General features: G+C 37.9%; 1 pseudogene; it reads right to left on the bottom strand.

Moving 5' to 3' along the window:
• Positions 1-2,516: 2,516 nt before the first annotated feature.
• LOC119541952 lies at positions 2,517-3,147 on the bottom strand (annotated as a pseudogene).
• Between the last annotated feature and the right edge of the window lie 12,953 nt (positions 3,148-16,100).

Genomic DNA, 16,100 nt, shown 5'->3' with positions numbered 1-16,100 from the left:
TGAGTGGCAAATATGTTTTCTAGTTTGTCCTTTATGTTTTTTTCACTTGCTTTTATTAGTTTTTTACCATGTAAAGTTATTTATTTTTATGGAGTCAAATTTTATCTTTTTTATTGCTTCTATATTTTATTATGACATAGTTTCCTCACTGCCAGATTATAAAAGAATTCATCAATGTCCTATTTTGCCATTTGTATGATTTTTCTCTGATCTACTTGGAGTTTATTTGGTTTACAATATGAAAAGTGGATAAGATTTTATACTTTTTTCAAATGCTATCCAGTTACTCCAACATTATTTATTAAAATCTCATTTTTCCTCATAGTGATTTGAGATGTCACCTTTACCATAAACTAAATTGCCACATGGACTTGGGCATTTTCAGTGTCTATGAAGATAATTGCATGATTTTTCTCATTATTACCTTTGTAGATTAAAGAAATATGTGACTAAGAGACATTAACTAACTCGACCACAAACACACACAAAAATAACTGACCAAACAACAAATCAAAGTCATGTCTCTATCTGAATCTAAAGCCAACAGCAAACATGTACCTCTCCAGATGGAAAAGAAAGTGGTGGCTATAGGCAGCTACATTGCCACATACTAAAACTTCATTTTAAAATGTAACTGTAAAAAATCATTCAATACAATGAATAAACAATATGAGCTTTTTGATAAATTTTTTTTAGAAAAGTGTGGGCTTAAAGAAAAATCACGCATAAAATACAGTGTTCTCATATACTACCCTATTAGTAACACTTTGCAATGGTGTGGAAATTTTTTACAATTCAATAATTTTTTTATATACATTAGACAGAAAATTATACAGCAATAAGAATTAAACATCTACAACTACACTGAACAATATGGATAAATCTCATAAACATAGGGTTGAGAAAAAGAAGTAGTATATATTGTCAAACCATACACACACACTCACACATACACACACATATCTATATATAGAAAAGTGTAGAAACAGGCAAAACTAGTCTATGCTATTAGTCAAGATTATAGTTACTCTTCAGGAAAGAGAGTACTGACTGAAAGGAAACATAAAGGGGATTTTTGAAGTGGGGTAATGTTCTATAGCTTGATCTGGGTACTGAAGTGTCCAGTTTCTGAAATTTCTTTGATCCGTAGACTTATTAGGTTAGTTATTGATTGTTGAGTAAACAAATTACTCAAAACTCAGAGGCATAAAGCAATAGTGAATATTTATTGTCTCACACAGTTTCTGTGTGTTGGATTTGGAAGAGGTTTAGTTGGGTGGGTCTGGTTCAAGATCACTCATAAGTTTAAAATTAAGCTGTTGGGTAGGGCTGCAGTCATCTGAAGGCTTGACTGGGGCTGGAGGATCTGTTTCCAAGATGGTGCACTCACATGGCTATTGGCAGGAGGCCTCAGTTCCCCACAACCTAGATCACTTCATAGGTCTACTTGAGTGCCCTCACAACATGGTAGCTGGCTTTCCCTGGAGTGACCGGCTCGAGAGAGGGCAAAGAGGAGGCCACAATGCCTTTTTTTCCTCATTAAATTCTGTTTTGATCTGTCTCAAAATTCTGTAACAGATGTTTGGTCAAGCTGTTTCCATTTAAACAGTATTGATTTGAAAAACTGATAACTTAAAAAGAAAATACAAGTGGTCCACAAAATGTTCCTTTCCTTCTAACGGTTTTACAAATCATTGCTATCATTAATCGGTCTTTTACTATTAAACTTAAATGGCCAATTGAAACAAGTACTTTTGAGAACATTCTTCCATCACTGATTAAGACTGGGGCAGCAGGTATTATGGATAATATTCATTTAGCCTTCTGAACTTTCTGGACAGACTTGGTGACATTGCCAGCCCCCACAGCTTTCTTGTCCACTGCCTTGATGATACCCACACAGCCGTCTGTTCCTTATTATGAACAGCACAACAACCCAAAGGAGAAGGCCAGAGAAGCTCTCAACACTCATGGGCTTGCCGGGAATAATATCAAGGATGGCAGGATAATTAGATTTCAAGGATTTGGAGCCATCTTCCAGCTTCTTACCAGAACAGGCACACTCCTCTTTCAGCTCAGAAAGCTTGCAAGCAAAGTGAGCTGTGTGACAATCCAGCCCAGGCACATGGCCAGCACTGATTTGGCCTGGATAGTTCAGGATAATCACCACAGCAGTGAAGCCAATCTCACTTTTTTGTTGTCACTAGCCATGTTGCCACAGCGAACATCTTTTACAGACATGTTTTTGACATTGAAGCCGACATTATTCCCAGAAAGAGCTTCACTGAAAGCTTAATGGTTTATTTCAAAAGACCTTACTTTAGCTGTAATGTCCACTGGAACAAAGGTGACCACCATGCCTGGTTTGAGAACACCAGTCTCCTCTCAGCCCACAGGGCCAGTACCAATATGGCCAATTTTGTAGACATCCTGGAGGGGCAGACACAAGGTTTGCCAGTTGGATGAGTAGATGCCGGTATGCAATCCAGAGCTTTGATCAGCTTGGTTCTGCTGGCACTGCCACCTTATGGGTGATTTTCCATCACTTGATTCAAGGCATGTTAGCACTTAGCTCCTGCATCTGCTACTGTGTTGGGCATATGGCCAATCTTCTTAATGTAGATGCTGACTTCCTTAACAATTTCCTCATATCTCTCCTGGCTGTAGGTCGGCTCAGTGAAATCCATCTTAACACCAATAATTAGTTGTTTCACACACTGTGTGTGGGCCAGAAGGGAATGCTCATGGGTCTGCCCATCCTTGGAGACAACAGCTTCATATGATACCAACACCAGCTTCAACAATCAAGACAGCACAGTCAGCTTGAGATGTGCCTGTGATCATGTTCTTAATTAATAAAGTCCCTGTATCCTGGGGCATCAGTGATGATCACATAATACATACTGGTCTCAAATTTCCTCAGAGAGATTCAATGGTGACACCACAGCTCATGATCAGCCTTCAGTTTACCCAAGATCCAGGCATACTTGGAGGAGTCCCTTTCTGTCTCAACAGCCTCCTTTACCAATTTCTTAATAGTCTTTTTGTCTACCTGCCAAATTTGTAGATCAAGTGGCCAGTAGTGATGTATTTGCCTTAATCTACATGCCCAGTGACAATGTTGATAGGAGTTTTTCCCTTTCCCATTTTGGCTTAAGATTTAGTGACATTTTCACGACACTGCCACAATGCCTTTTATAATCCAGTTTCAGAAGCCACACACAGTCATTTTCATCACTTTCTATTCATTTTAAGTGAGTCACTAAATTCTGGCCCACACTCAAAGGGACCAGAATTGGGCTTTACCTTTTGGAGGAAGAAGTATCAAAGAGATTGTAGACACAGTCTAAAACCACCACACACACTTATGATATGCTCATTTTTCTGAACATATAATATACTGAGAAATCAAAACAATCAAATTTTAAAATATTCTTTCAAATGAGCATCATTAGGGTGATGTGCTCTTTCCTCATTTCTGATGTTTCCTTCCATTTTCAGGGAGTTCAACTTGTTAACTCTTTAAGCCTCTCAGCATACCTCCTCCCCCCACACCACCACCCTTCTACCCTACTCCCATCAAGGGAAGGTGGAGTGATTCATCTGATGGAAAATTAGGGATCAGTAAACAGAACATGCTTGGCTTAGCTCCTCCTTTTTTCCCCTGTGGAAGCGATTCTGCCCACAAAAGCGTGCATATTGAATTGCTTGCTTCCATGGCAGAATCCTGTAGTTGGAAGATTATTTCAAGACCAAACACTTGGTACATGCGCTTTGAACACTGAGAAACAAAAGTCAGAGTAAAATTTGTAGACCAAAATAACATATGAAGAGGCATCTCATGGGGCTTGGATTCATCAGTCATGGATTTGAGTGTGTTGCAAGGGTATGTTCCCCTTGGTGGTTCATAAAACCTTATATTATGCCAAGAGGGTTTTGCAGTTGTGTGATTGCTTTTAACTGCTGCAGTCACATGATACTTTGACCTTTGCAGGTAACTGCAGCTTACGGTCGTTTTGTCCACAGGTGATTGCCTGTTTCATGGAGGAAGGACTGCACTTGTAGGCTGCTTTAAGAGAATAGTCTTTGGACAATGCAGGCTTCAGAAAAGACAAGAGGGTAGGAGGACCAGCGTTGGGGTGAGGGAGTGCCACTCAAACCTCAGGAATGGTGTGTGCACAAGACCACACTAAGCCAAATGATGGAGTCTTTATAATGTGGGCTGCTGCAGCTTACTCCACAGGCACACCTGAGGCAAAGATTCAAGTCTCTGGAAAAGACAATCATTCCATATTAGACAATGGAAGACAGTGCAACGCTGGCTCTCTTAAATGCAGGACTACAGAGTCCAGCTTGTGCTACCCAACAATGGAGAGATTATAGCTCTAAACTGTTGGAGCAGGCTCTGGAAAGGCAGCCCTCAATCAGCTGCCTCAAATACCATGCTGAATTTAGGGCCAAGTAGGATGTCATGGAGTGACTGACCTTGAATTTATGAGGTTTGTTCACAAACTCAAGGGTGAAAAATACTCAGGAATTCCTGAGTGTATTTCAAGGTGAACCTGTTATCATAGGTAGCAGGAAGGAATTGCTTGTGCCTTGAGGAAACAGCTTGAGAAAATGTATGGAATTCAACAGCACATGAAAAAAAGGTATTTGGGAGCAGGACCCAAGGGCATTTGTTCTCATCCTCAGATGCACTTTATAATCACAAATTAATTCAAAATCTGTGGGGGTGAGATCTAGACATTAATATTGAAATATTTACTTGGGATAAGGTATATAAAATGCCTAGCATTGAGCCTGACATACAGCTTTTAACTACAAAACAAATCTTGGTGCCTGCCCTTCTTTCCTCTCCTACATGGTGTGGTCTTTCGTGTTCCTGTGGTGATTGGATAAGTAATACAAGGAATTTTTATCATCTTACAAATTATTTTTTCATAAGAAGAAACCTAACATTATAATTTACTCTATCTGTCTCAGAAAAGTCTTAAACAGTCATTTTTCTTTGGAGATTTAGTAGTTTAATAGTCCCAACCACCGTTTCTTCCTTTTCCTCTCCCCTGAATGAAACATATATTTCCCAATTCTTTAACCTGGACAAGCATTACTACCATTTGACCATAAAGATATACAATAATTACATATGAGAGTAAATTGGGTCATGGGGAAAACTGAATTTCTGCCTCATATTTCTCAAATATATGCCGGTTCCAAGATAATTTTAGATTTTTTTATGGCTGAATGCTTTCCGGGAAAAAAGGTTGGTTTTTCCATCAAAAACTTGCCTTTACTATCTAAGGATCTTTATATCTTTGGAAAGTGTTTTTAGAAGTCCAGTATTGCAAACCACTGAGGTATAATTAACAAGGATAAAAAAAATATGTTGGTGGTTTAGCCAGCATCACATAGAGGGCCCAAAGCCCGGCTTGTAATCCAAGTCTCCAGCTTCCAGACCCAGGAGATTCTCCTTTCCCGGATTCAAGAAGAACTTGCCACATCTTAATGCTCGTTATACACATTTGATGCTTATTCATTTCTGAGTACTTACTGGGCTTAGTTTACTTGATTTGCCTTTCTCCATATTAAGCAATTTTTTGGTTATTAAAAAGAAAGACCTACAATTGCCTGTTATTATGGCTTCCAGTTATGAACTTATTAATGCTTTCTTGCTTGTTTATAACATTCCCGATAATTTTCATCTCAAATTTTGTCGTGAACCCTAACGTGTTTTCCAGAATCACAGTTTCTGCAGAGAACAACATGTTCTATTGGAACCACCTGAAATAGTGTAACAAATTACTGTTGGAGATATTGTGAGCCAGGTACAATGTCATGTTCATCTCAGTTAGTTATTGCTCCAACAGCTCTGCCACACTGATACTCAGACTGTACTAAGTAGATGTGACTTATTTGGGCCTCACCTTGCTGGCAAAGCTGATGGAACTGTTTCTCCACTCAGCTTGATGCATGCTGTTTAACATCACAATGATGCCCGATTTACTACTCCTTTCATTTACCATGTGTCTCAGTTCCTGGCCCACTATCCCTGCTCTGTCCTTTCCATTCTGCTGCTTAACATGATAGCTGGATAGCAGCCTTGGAAAAAGATTCTGCACAGAAGATTTATCATTTTGTGCAGAAGTTCAAGTCAAAATCTATTTCAAAACTTTGGGGCTGTGAAGATGAAGTCATAGATGGCCTAAAGTTTCTTTAAAGTATAAAGAAGCATCATAGTCAAAAACAAAACTTGATAAATGACTCTGTAAATACTAAGGCTAATTATACTTGTTCTTAAAATATTGATGATAGCAAAGCTACTAAGACTTAATGAGTACTTATTGTACTATTTGCTTCAAACATTTTACATACACTATCTCATTTTAATCCTCACAATAGTTCTATACACTTTGTAATCCTTGGTTTTCAGATAAGGCACAGGAAAATTAAGAAACAGGCCCAACATCACTCAACTACTAGTTAGTGAAGGCGTGATATGAACCCAGGCAAGTCTGACTCCAGACTCCGTAGCTTTTAATCACCACAAGTTGCTGATAGAAAGGGGAAGTCAGAGGTAACTAAACAAACTCTTCACAGGTAAAAGGACAGAATATTCCAATCTCCAGGTGTCTCTTGAGGTCAACTTAAATGATTGTAAATCATCAGCCTTAACAACTTTCATTTGTGGATGTGGCAGTTTTAATGTCTTGAGAAACAATTTCTTACTCTTTTGTTCAATAGACGTTGGTTGAATAAGCATCTGCAAGGCCCCATGCAAGGTACAGATATGACACAAAGTAAAAAAATGCCGCATTCCTTGCATGAAATTTCTCCCAATCAGAAAAGAATCAGACATAGGAACAATTCAATGAAGTACAATGTGGTAAATGTTATAATGCAGGTATAAAAAAAGTATAGGGACAGGGAAATGTGACTACTCCACTCAGATTTATGGTAATACGTCAACATATTCTGATGTTCAACTATGGTCCTCAGCAATATAGTTACTCTGAAAAGAATTAAAAACTCTGTGTCTTCAGTGTGACTGTGTGATTGTGAAAACCTTGTGGCTCACACTCCCTTTATCCAAAGTATGGATGGATGAGTAGAAAAATAGGGACAAAAATTAAATGAATAAATAGGGGGTGATGAGAGGGATGGGATGTTTGGGATGTTCTTTTTTACTTTAATTTTTATTCTTATTTTTATTTTTATTGAAGTCACGAAAATGTTCAAAAATTGATTGTAGTGATAAATGCACAACTATATGATGATACTGTGAACAACTGATTTTACACTGCAGATGATTGTATGGTATGTGACTATATCTCAATAAAACTGAATTAAAAATCTAAAAAATAAAAAATAAAAATAAAAAACTCAGTGTTTTAACCAATTCCATTTTTTTCCATAAGGGATGCAATGCAGTATTGTGATTTAAGAATGTAAGGCATGGAGCTAGGGTAACTGGGTCTGAATGCTACTCCACTAACTTCGGGCAACTCATTTAACCTCTGTGTGGCTCAATTCCCTTATCTGTAAAATGAGGATAATAATTTTAACAAAAGGGTTGTTATGAAAATTGCATGCATTAATATGTGAAATCCTTAGAACAGTGCCTGACATGTTCTAAGCACCATACATAATAACTATTGTTACTACAATTATAAATAAATATATTGATATACAATGAAAGACATTTGTAAGGTAAGAATGGATACCACATAATATTAACAATAACATATTTTCTGAACCTGTAATATATTCTGCATACCTTGCCAAGGTACAGGTTACAAATTCAATTGAAGAACTCAGGAAAACTTTGAGGAGCATATAATAACATGCATGTGACAAAAAAATATGTTAGAATAAGTGATATTTAAATATAATGGGTTATGGGAAAATGCAGACGTGTGAAAAAATTAATTCAGCCTAAGTGGTTCGAGAAAAGCTTCATAAAGCAGCTGTTTGAACCAGACCTTGAAGGAATCCAACCAAATGAGTACCATGGTCATTCCAGCATAGGGAGCAGCATGGCAAGCTATGAAGAGGTAACGGAATGGAAAGTTGAAGGTGCATAGTATGCATATGAAAGAATGTCTGGAAATGAGCAGGTAAAGGAGGACTTAGTTCTTATTATGAAGAGCCTTGTAGGCAATAGTGGACTATTATAGATGCTCTAGACTTGGAAGACAGTAATGTAACTTACTGACATCTGTATGTTAGACGTCTCACTCCTGTAGCAGACAGAAGGACGGATTTGAAGAGGAAAGAAAGAAAGGAAGGAAGAACCGTTAAGAGATTGGCAGAGATTCCGGAGAAATGATGGTGGTCTGAACTGGGGCTGGGACTCAGGGAGAGGGATAGGCAGAGAGAAGATACAATAGAAGTATTAACAGGCCAGGGTGACCAACTAGATGTGGCAACTAAAGGGGAGACTACGTGTTTGTCAATGCTGATAAGCAGTATCAAAAAGGCAGAAGGAGAAACAGGTTTGTCTAAGCCATCTCTAGTTAACAGTCAAAAATTCAATCAGAAGAGAATCCAGGCTAGGAATGTGGATTTTGAAGTCTTGAGAGTTCACTGCAGATTTGGGAATACTTAAGATCAACAAAGAAGAGGAAGCATAATGAAAAGAAGGGTAAGACTAGAAGCTTGAGAAACGTCAAAATTAAAGGTGTGCCCAGAAGAAAGAAAACAAACAATAGAATATAGAACAGACATAGGAAGAGCAGTCAGAGCAGCGAGTGCATCATCATGGTGGTTAAAAGGATGCAGTCTTGGAAGCAAATGGAAGAGGAGAGGCAGAGACAGGCAGCAGAGTTGTAGAAACCAAAGGGACAAGATTTCTAGAAAGACATGGTAACAAGGATATGGCACGGTCAAGAAAATAGAAGCAGCTGGAACTCTCAATTCAAAGACAGGTAGAAAAAATTTAATTCAATTCTATTTTAAGCCCCCATTCTGTGAAGGTGTATGGAGAATAGGGGAAAGGGTAGACATTTAATCTGAGCAAATATCTGGAAGCCTTTGTTCTAAAATGACATGGAGAATTGGAGAAGACTCTGATTGCTGTTCATTAAGCCCCACCGTTGCACACAGAGGAGTATGAGAAAGATCTCATTTCGATTCTTCGGGTTCTATCAGAAACAACTCAATCCTTGGGGTAGAGTGCAAGATTCTTTCTACTGCTTTGGTGCCACAGTTGGGATGTGAGAAGGTGTTTGGAAGGTTTCTCTTCCTTCCCTAGGCATACTATGCTACCAGTCCTGCTCTGGGGACTTGCTGCTTCCTTAGGTGCTCATACCACACTCTAACACATACACACCCACCACACACCTTCACACATCACACATACTCATACACACACCCACACTCATAATCACTCCTCACATAAACATACACAGATTCACACATCCCACACATTCACACCACATATGCATGGCACATACACACATCTCATATGCACACACACACATTTTTACACTCTCAGTTCATAGCTCCCACACTCCCATATTCACACACACACTCCATACATTCACACTCACTCCCCACACTCGCATTCATACTCACACACCCCAAATATTTTCATCCACACACACACATGCTCACACACGCCCAACACACTCAACATATGCCTCCCATAATCACATGTACACACACAACCCACACACAAATGCCTCACATATACATACTCACATGCTCATACCTTAACACTCACACACATATTCTCCACTCTTCTCTTGCCCCTTGCTTTCCAAGGGGCTGAATGCGAAAATTATGAAGAATGAGGATGTTGCGAATATAAAATATAAATGTGTTTAGAAGCCATCTGCTTCTCTCCAGCCCAACGCCCACTATCATTTTCCTTAGGAAGGTGTACATTTGGAGATCCAATCCCTGTTTCTAGTCCACTGTCAGTCTTAACTCTATTAACATTTTTCCTGAATCAGTTCCTGTTTCCCTCCATCCAAGTTCTTCCTTCAAATCTTCTTGTTCTTCCAGACTTATGAAATATCTAATCAAGGATGTGACCTATTTTTTTTCTTTTGCATACTCCGCTAGTTCTCTGCTGAATTTTACATCCTTTGAGGTTATTGTCGAAGCTAGCAGGAATATATCCTAACTCCAACATTTTTTAAAGGTCTATTTATTTGTAGTGTATGCCCATGGAAGATAGCGATCATATCTTATTTAGTTTCTATCTCTAGTATCTATTACAATCTTGTATATAGTCATGTACTCAATTGAAGCTAATTCAATATGTACAATATTTATTTTTTAACTACGGAAAGTAAAACTGACCATCCAATGGTTAAAATAACTCTATAGGTCCTTATTCATCTACAAATAAACATTGAGTACTGATGTGTCAGCCACTATTGTGGCCTCCAGAGTTACAATGAAAAGCAAGGGGGGAATGTGTAAAATAATTTAGCCTAATAAGATGTGATTGTCTCAATAAATGTAAAAAAAAATTCATTTGATAAAATTCAATATTTATTCACAATAAAAACTATTAACAGACTAGAAGGCTGCTGTAATCTGATAAAAGTACCTATCAAAAACCTACAGCAAACATCAGATTTTACACTGAAATTTGAAAGCTTTTCCTCTGAAGTCAAGAATGAGATAAAAGCTACCCTTATCACCACATCTATTCAACATTGCTCTGTATATCTTAGTCAATGCAATAAGACAAGGAAAAGGAATATATGTGTGTGTGTGTGTGTGTGTGTGCGTATGAAGGGAATAAATAAAGTTGTGTTAATAGCCAGTACAGAGTTGTATACATAGAAATGCAAGACAATCTATAGATAAATTGTTAAAATGAATAAATAAATTTAGCTAGGTTGCTGGACTCAAGATCGACACACAAAAAATTATATTTCTATATACCAACCACAAACTATATACAACTGAAAATGTCTTAAAAGATATTATTTATAAATACAGAATGAACTGTTGAATACCTAGGAATATATCTCATGAATAATTGCAAGACTTCTAACAGAAAATTCATAAAACATTATTAAGAGAAAGACAACCTAAACATCTTTCAATCCATGGTATAGCTGTACCATGGATTGAAAGACTCCATATTATAAAACTATCAATTCTCCCCAGAGTGATCTATAGACTCAAAGCAATCACAATGAAAATTCTAGAAGATTTGTGTGAGTGGGCGTTTGTGTGTTTGTGTGTGCATGTGTGTGTGTGTAATTTGGCAAGCTGCTTCTAAAATTTCTAAAGAAAAGCAAAGGAAAAGAATAACTAATCCACTTGAATGACAAGGTGAGAGAACTTATTCTGTCTTAGATCAGGACTTCTTAAAACATTAAACAGTATAGTTTGGGCCTAAGGATAGACTAATAGAGCAAGCCAGAGTTGAGAAACAGATCGTGAGGCAATTTAAAACAATGGGTCTCTAATTCCACCTTTGCCAGCAGGCCCATTCTGTTTGCCTTCTGAAGAACTAACTTTTCAGGAAGGTGCTTGGGAAAGGACTGGAGCATCAGCCAAGACAGCCACCTAACAGCAACCTTCCCAGTCTAGGGTACAGTAGGAGTTTCCTTTTACCAAAGTGCAAAGCTCAAATTATGCGATTGTTGGTCAATTTAGATGACAAACAGCAGGTAGAGAGTGTCTCTTTGGGGTTCAATAAATTCAGTCCCTTAAAAGATGCTGTACATTATTGCAAGGTTAATGAAATGATGGCATCAGTCTGTTACGGTGGGCAAGATCCAATCCTAATTGCAAATATTCCTAGTTTGTACTATTGCTAGGCATGTTGCAGAGGAGTTTCACTATAGTAGGTAATAGAAAATAAAATATTTCAGTTGGGTTCATTAGACTCAAACAAAATCAGGGATCTCTTAGACACAGAGCCAAAGAAAGAATGGATAATAATAGACTGCTAGCACTTTCTGCCTCAGGATTAGTTGTGAGAGATAAGATAAATAGAATTAGAATGATAGAGAAATGGATGTATTTGAGAGACATTTACCAAACTTTAATATTACCTTTATATATCTAAACTTGCACAATTGTGAGGTCTTTAAGCATAATGAAGATAATTCCTACATTTCTCTTAATTGGAAGAAACATTTCCATATAAATTAATTATGAATTTGGTGAGTTTCCCTTTATTTTGTTCTTGCTATTCTTTAGCAATTTAATCAATTTAATGTGTGTTTGACTGTTATGGCTTGTTCTTAGAAGTGTGAAGATAAAGAATAAGCTTATTCGTAAATCTAATGAAAATATTTTTCAAGAGAAAAAAAGCTTCTCTCATAATCATCTTCAGTAGGTGTGGTGGTTTGGAGCCATGTACCCCAGAAAAACATGTTCTTAAACTTAATCCATTTCTGTGAGTGTGAACTTAATTCCTGTGAGTCTTAAACTTAATCCATTCCTGTAAGTAGGAGCTTTTGATGAGGTTACTTCAGCTAAGGTGTGGCCCATATCAATTAGAATGGGTCTTGATCCTATTACTGGAGTCCCGTAAAAGTAGAATGAAACTAAGATATAGGAGAAAGCCACTGGAAGCAAGAATCTGAAGGTCAACAGAACCCAGAAAAGAAGGGAGAAGCCAGGAGAGGCTGCCATTTGCTTTGCCAAGTGGTAGAGAAGCCCAGGACCAAGGATCACCAGCAGCCAGCACAGAATGCCCTAGTCTTCAGGGAGAAAGCATTGCCTTGATGAGCCTTGCTTTGGACTTTTTCCTGGCCTCAAAACTGTGAGCTAATAAATTCCCATTGTTTAAACTGACCCATTGTATGGTATTTGCTTGAGCAGCCAAGGAAACTAGAACAGTAGCAAAGACCAAAATTTAAATCTAGGTAAACTATTATAAGCCAATAAATTTTGTTATTTAAAAATACTGTACTGATAGCAGGGAACTAAATACATTTAAGAAGTCAGTACACACATACATTTGAATGATCATAAAGAACTTAAATGTCTTCTTGATGAAAATTGTCATTTGTGGATGAGGAAATGCAAGTTAAATGATTTGCAAAGGTCACAAAGCTAGTAAATTGTAAGAGCTTTGTTTGGAACTACTTCTGACTCCAATTCATTTCCCTTGTAACATGATGTTCTACTGTCTCCTGGGAAAGAAGGGATATTTTGATTTTCTTTTTCACTAAAGAAGGATTGCTCAACCTCAGCATTATTGACATTTTAGACCAGATAATTCTTTGTTGCAGAGAGATTTCCGTGAATTAGAAGATACATTAGATGACAGTAACACTCACCTTCCCCCACCCCACCCCCCATTCCCGAAATAGTGACAACCAAAGTGTCTCAACACATTGTCAAATGTCCATTCCCGAAATAGTGACAACTAAAGTGTCTCAACACATTGTCAAATGTCCCCTGGGGGAGAAAATGCCCCAGTTAAGAACCACTGCTCTAAAGTCCTCTCTACGTCTAAACTGACCTTTAGCCAAACAGAAAGAATCCAGAAAACTGTGCACAGTTTCTCATGAAAATTCTGTATCTGTTTTACTTTCCACAATTTTCACACCTTTTATCAAAAAGTGCATCACCGATGTACCTGCTCGCTAACCCTCCAATTGCTACTACAGTCTTTTGCCTGTTTGCTCTCAGACCATATTTCACCCTTCTACTCTCTTCTGTATAGAGGGAACTACATGTCCCAGGATCCCTTGTTTTCTGGCTTCTGGATGGATTCAGCCAACGGGAGCACTGGTAAAAGATTGGAATAGACACGAAGGAAGAAACCAGGACACTTCTCCCTCTCTCTCTGCATCTGGTAGCAGCCACTGAGTTCCCTCCAGAGATCCTTCTCTTGCTAGATAGTCTTTCTTCTATGGTACCTGACATGTTTCCATCTTCTACCAGTTGGTCCTAGAACCTGAGCTCTGGTAACATTATCTTTATCCTTCCAGTCTTAAGGGTGGTAACAATTTCCTATTTTTACTAACCTCTGCTTTACCTTGTCATCCCATGCTTGGCTCTTATTTCTTCCATCTCCTGTGTAACCAGTTCCTCATCTTAAATTTACCTTGTTTGAAACAGCTAGAGGGTTTCTGTTTTCCTGCCAACTCTGACTAACACAAGGTCTTTATGCCAGTGATGGTATATAATACTGATCCCATAATATGTGCCAGGGACTATGCAAAAGGCATTTCCATATTTGTTTTCTTACCTAATTCCCTTAGCAACACTGTGAAGTAGAACAACATGATATGACATAAAGAGCATAGGTTTAGAGTCACTTCGACTGATTCACAACTCCTCCACTTACCAGCTGCATGCCCTTAGTAAAACTAGTTGTTCTCTAGGCCTTGGATTCCTCATCTCTAAAATGGATATAATACTACTACTAAACTAAGAGGGTTGCTCTGGATTAAATATGATTCCATGTAAAGTGCTTAGAATATTTCTAGCCATGTAGTAAGCTCTCAATAAATATAACTATCACTTTTAGCTATAATTTCTTGAGTATCTTATATGTGCTAAACACTCTGATCAGTACTGGGAATATACAGAAAATGAAGAAACAATCAGTACCTTCAAAGAATCGCAGAATACTAACAGAAGCAAACACATGAACAGGTAAATATAAATAAAATATGGCAACCTGATGGATAGATACATTACAGGAAAGCCAAGTAGAGATAATCAACAACCAAGGATTGGAAGGCAATTGCCAAGGTTAGAATCCCAGGTCTGCCAAACACTAACTGATTCTGGCAAAATTACCTAGCCTCAATTATTTTCTCACCTGTAAAATGGGGATATTAATAGTACCTACCTCATAAGCTTGTAGTGAGAAGAAACAAGATCATAAATGTACATTTCTGGTACAGATCCCAGAAGATGACATATGCTCAAAGAAAGATAGCTATCTTTACACTAGTACAGGAGCACAGATTAGGGATGCCTAATCCGAGCCAGGGCTGCCCCAAGTTTCCTACTCCGAGGTGGTCACTCTGATCTACTTTGATAATAACAGCCACCTTTTCCTCCTCTTCAGAATGGGATTAAGAGTCCATGAGCCTTTCATACTTTTCTAGTCTGAGTACAAATTAGTGCAACTGCTTTAGAAAATTGTTTGACAGAATCTTTCAAAGTTAAACATATAAAATGAAAGAATTCCATTCCTGCACGTATACCCAGAAATGAGTGCATATATGCACCAAAAGTCATGTAGACGATGTCCACAGAAGCTTTATTCAAAACAGCTCCAAATTGTAAACAATCCAAATGCCCATCAATAGGAGAACAGACAAATACATTGTGATGTATTCATATACAGTGAAATACTACACAGTAATGAGAATAAACTACAGGTACATGCAACAATATAGATGAATCTTACAGTCAAAACATTGAGCAAAAGAAACCAGGCACATAAGAGTGCATTCTTTATTGTTCCATTTATAGAAAGTTCAAGAATAGGCAAAATGAATCAGTGGTGATAGAATTCAGAAGAGTGATCCCCTTTGGAGAGGGCTGTGGTGTACTGGTAAATGTTTAACGATCAGCTCTCAAAAAAAAAAAAAAGCCCTGACTTTATAGCATTTGCCAAATTTTCATGAATGAATGCTTGCACCTATGTGGATTTCAAGCTACTAGCATAATATCACTGAATATGGGTTTGGGACAAGATGCATACAATCTGCTCTGGCAAGCTAGCGCAAGCCAATTCCAGAATTGGGAGAGGATGTGAAGGGGCTCTCTGGTGTGCTAGAAATGTTCTGTTATTTCAATCCAGATAGTGCTTACATGGGTGTATACATATTCATAGAGCCATACACTTTAGATTTGCTCACTTTAGTGTATGTATATTATACTATTATATGTCAATCAAAAGTAAAACATTTAAATGCCTGTGAGAACTAGAATGATAAAAGCACTTATAACTGTGCCTTGGAGGAGGATGCAGAGAGGCACCAGAGAATCAATGGCTGGGAGGCAGATATGGAGATGGAGATATGGAGATAGAGATATGGAGATGAAGAGAGATATGGAGATAAGGAGCAGAAGAGACATCATTAGTGGTCACTGGTGTACAATTAGAGGAGCGATGGTGGCTCTTTGAGACACATTACTAAATTATTTCA

The sequence above is a fragment of the Choloepus didactylus genome, chromosome 8, assembly GCF_015220235.1.
Source record: "Choloepus didactylus isolate mChoDid1 chromosome 8, mChoDid1.pri, whole genome shotgun sequence".
Taxonomy (NCBI): domain Eukaryota; kingdom Metazoa; phylum Chordata; class Mammalia; order Pilosa; family Megalonychidae; genus Choloepus; species Choloepus didactylus.
Note: the sequence above shows the minus strand (reverse complement) of the source record. Positions and strands in the feature narration are given on the sequence as shown.